The sequence below is a fragment of the Aegilops tauschii genome, chromosome 4, assembly GCF_002575655.3.
Source record: "Aegilops tauschii subsp. strangulata cultivar AL8/78 chromosome 4, Aet v6.0, whole genome shotgun sequence".
NCBI lineage: Eukaryota > Viridiplantae > Streptophyta > Magnoliopsida > Poales > Poaceae > Aegilops > Aegilops tauschii.
In genome coordinates this window covers 16,056,701-16,060,966 of record NC_053038.3, presented here as the reverse complement: position 1 = coordinate 16,060,966, position 4,266 = coordinate 16,056,701, and the positions used below count along the sequence as shown (strand labels likewise).

General features: G+C 50.7%; 1 long non-coding RNA gene across 1 annotated transcript; it reads left to right on the top strand.

The window, feature by feature from the left end:
* Positions 1-2,002: 2,002 nt before the first annotated feature.
* On the top strand, positions 2,003-3,823 carry LOC120962697 (uncharacterized). Its single transcript, XR_012181210.1, has 2 exons — positions 2,003-3,309; positions 3,420-3,823. It is a non-coding gene; the product is annotated as an uncharacterized lncRNA (long non-coding RNA).
* The last annotated feature ends 443 nt before the right edge of the window (positions 3,824-4,266 follow it).

Genomic DNA, 4,266 nt, shown 5'->3' with positions numbered 1-4,266 from the left:
CCCTAGTTCCAGGTCCTAATACGCCTGTTATACATTCCCGCATAAAGCTCCCTGAGGGTTTGCCTCCTGTACCTCCTCTGGCCATCTTCATCCTCGCTGTCGACATCGTCAGATAGCACCTATACATATAGTAAAAAAAATGTGGCGTCAAATTAATATTTACAAACTAATCTCTAGCGAACATTTGGTAGTTGCCAAAATCTGGCATCAAATCAATGTTTACATGCTGTAAAGTAGGATTATGAATTTATGGCTATTTTTTTAGACATATCCAGAGATTATGGTTTGATTTTTAAGCACAATCGTCTATGTACAGACCAATCTTGAAGAAAATAATGGCACAGACATATATGTAGGTCATTCAAAATCAATTGTCAAGACCTGGCTAGGAATTATTAGCATGAACACTAACCCTAGTCGGATTATTAGCTGAAATCATTTGCACAGATGAAACAACAAATCACTTATCACTTGTACCATTCAAACAATCAATACACTACACGAATCTAACGAAACCTACTCAGATTTCATGGATTGTGAGAACATAACCATAGGATTTCTATTCCAAAAAGGGGGAGGCAGGACGCAGGAGTAACCAGAGAAACCCTAGGATGTATTTGACATATAAATGGCTATAGATGACTAACCGGTTCTCCGTCGTCGTCGGAGTCGTCGCCCGAGTCGTCACCGGAGCCAGTGTGGACCTCCGGCTCTGGCTGTGGAAGCACGACGCTGTCAATGATGTCAGGGTGCAGCGTTACCTCGCCGGCGGCGATGTCAACCTCTGTCTCCATTTCCATGTCGTGCTCCGGTGCTTCAGCAGCCCCGGCGTCGCCACTCCCTCCGATGGGGTGCTTCGGCGGCATCCTCGTACACCGCCAACTTTAAGGACTAAGAGCGGCATCGAGGATGCAAGCGGAGAGAGAGGATTGTGTGTGTGCTAAGGACGGGGGGTGCGGCCGCTCGGGCGCGCCATTAATATGGAGTAGTGGGAGAGAGGCGGGCGGCGGTCAAACCGTTGGCTCGCCTCCTGGTGAGACTGCGCACCGGACTGCTGGCATGCCTACCCTCATTTCGCACAGCTAGTCGCACGCCTCCCGACAACACTGCGCAGCGAGCATGCCTCCCGTCAATTCACATACATGCATGCACGCCTCCCGGTCTGCCTGCGCGCAGACTGCTCGCATGCGTCCCGTCAACTCACGCCTGCTCGCATGGCACACGGGTCGCGTGGCGACACGTATTTTTTTTCTAGTTTGATGATTAATGCTGCCGCTTTATTGCTTAACCGAAGCATGGCACGTATCCATTGTTGGTCTAACGCCCACGGTTCGAATAAATAATCCGTTTGTGATATTGGTTCCCAATTATTAATAATCTCCCGTTTGTAAGAAGATAAAGATTACATCGAAACTTGTCTCAAACTAGACAAAAAAAGTACAATGCCACTGTGTATTGCCGTCCACATGACAACACGATAAGTTTCATGAATTTCAAATAAGTTTTGGATGTACTAGATTTTAAAAATCAAGATTATCAATGTTTGAAATTTCTTGCATGGGGAGTAAACATGCACCCAGTGAGACACATGTGTTTTTCCAATCCATCTAGGTGCACGGTCACGTGTGCATGTAGCTCGAATTTGATTTTTGCACATTATACCCCTAGAAAAAATCAATCAATGTACTAAAACGTCTTAGTGATCTCTGAGTTTTTTTCGAAATTAAAATGTCCCTCCTTTGGTAACATATGTTCACCGCGGGAAAATTTAACATGCATCGTAGTTGCGGTGGATGCGCGGTGTGTGTGTGTGCGCGCGCGCGCGTCTGGGGGGGTGGCTGGCAGTACACTACGAGTCGTGAGCCACCGTGTGGGTTGGTCGTTTTGTGAGGCCGGTGCCACATCAGAGTCGTGAATTCGTTATTTAAAACACTACACAACCCTTTCATACATACATGTTTTGGCCACATGCAGTCGGTGGTTGTCCTACACCACACTCACTCTCATGTGACGCTTTCTGTGGGCTCGTGAGGTCGTCGTCCATCACTTTGACCAACAGTCGGCAGAGAGGTTAATTTGACTAGCAAGGTAGAATTTTTTTTGTTTGTGTTATGATGGGAGTATATAGTATGCGTCAAAGAGGTGAGAGGGGACCACCCTATATATATATATATATATATATATAGAGGGTGGGTCTATTCTAATAACACTTCTCCCACGACCGAAGAAAAACTACCCACCGCCCACCTTCTGAGCTACCACGACTCCAAATCAGCCTCCACCTTCTTCTTCCACCGAGGCGCCATGGCCAGCCTCCCCGTCAGCGCTCCCAACCCCAAGCACCACCTCCCACCGCGACGTCCCCTCCGCGCACCACGGCGTACCCTCCTGTGGTGCTCCCCCCGTCCATCCTGCGCGCCGACGAAGCCATCCACGGCCTCCCCGCGATGAGCCAATGCCAGATCCGGTTAGCCGCGGGCTCCCGCGATGGGCCGTCGATGGATCCAGCCATCAACGGCCTTCGGCGATGCGCTATCTCCGGATCTGCCCCGCGCTCCTCCCCCGGTCCCCTCCCACCTCACGCCCCAACCCCTCCACCTTCTACACCAATTCGCCGCCGGGGGCCCGAGCCGCCATAGCCTCCACACCGCACTTCTCTTGGAGCTTGCAGTGACTCTCCGCACGAGCTTCTCCCCCCGCAGCACCTTCTTCCAATGGATCAGGGCGGCCCCCTCTGTCAGGCGCCATGGCTGGCCACGCAGCCAACGCGGACGCGGCCTCGATCTGGGGTACCTCCACCGCGGCCTCGAGCATCGCAGTGTCCCGACGAAGCAGCTCCGACCGGGGTGGATTTGGCACTGCAGTCCACATCGCACAGAGGCGTGCCCCACTTCCTCCTCCCCACGCAGTCCATTGTCAAAGCCAAAGGGACTTGCCATCCTGGGGGCATCAGGGGCAGCTGGCTTCAAAGATTGGTGGGGGTTCGGTTATCTCGGCGGTCAATGACGGGGGATCCGAGGCAGCCATCGCGCCGCCAGCCCCGTGCAGCTCGGTTGGCAGGCCCGTGCAGCTCGGTTGGCAGGCCCGTGCAGCTCGGTTGCCACCCCCGTGCAGCTCGGTTGCCACGGCCGGCCTCCAAAGCCTCCTCCCCAACCCCAACACTAGACGCCGCCGCCCTGCCATCCCTTCACCGCGATGCACTCGAGATACGCCGCCCCAAGGGTCGTCTCTCCTTCCACCGGCGACGGTCGCGGAAGTGCACTCGGCCCTCTCTCTTCCACTGGAGTTTTGCTATGCGTTGTTCTTCCGGTTGAATTTGCAGTTTTTTCCAGTTAATTTTTTAAAAGGAAATTTCCTTTTCCTGAGGTGTGCAGTTTACTTGTGCATATTTCTATATAATTTTGCACTTACTCTTGCAGTGCACTTGATGCGGTCCGCTCTGACCGTGCCCGGAGTTTAGATGGGAGCTTGATGAGGTTCACATTCAAATGCACTACGCGACAGCGGTTCAGCAGCTCGGCCCATGCAGCTCGGTTTGCACAGGCATGCGGTTTGGTGTATCGCCCCATGCAGCTCGAGTCTGGTGGCGTGCAGTTTGTGCACGTTTTTGTTACTTCAAGTTGTCATCGTGTGGTCTGATGTGTAAAGGCGTTGACCATGCAGTACTCAGATGAACGTATGTCTCATGTAGTTTGGCAAAACATGTGAGTGCAGCTCGGCATGTATTTTCTGTGGGGGTTGCATTTTTCTTCTGAATTTGTTGTGCCATGCGATGTGTGACGGCTGGATGTACTTATTTTCGAAGTACTATTGTTTTTGTCTAGAGGTTCGTTTCATAGTTCTCAAGCGGTTCATTTGAATGAAAGAAATAAATTAGTTAGAAAAAGAAACTAATGCAGTACACTTGCCTCTACTCTGGAGTTCGGACGCGTTATCACAAAAAAGACAAAAAAATAGAAAATGTAGTGCACTTGGCTCGTCACTACAGTCCCAAACATGTTAATGAAAAACGATGTCCCAAAAAACGTGTTACATGAAAACGTCAACAGTAACTCATGCGGTTCACTTTCGAAAGTGTTGCAGTTCATTTTTTGTATTGATGCGGTCCACTTCCTTGTCTTGGAAATTTTATGTCCGACAAAAAAAACCATGAAGTTCACTTGCCTGTCTGCTGCAGTGCGGTTAGCAGTGCGTTCTTCCGTCTGATGAAGTTCACTCATCGATTTGGGTGTCGCAAAAAACAGAGTACCCGTATTTCGGTAATTT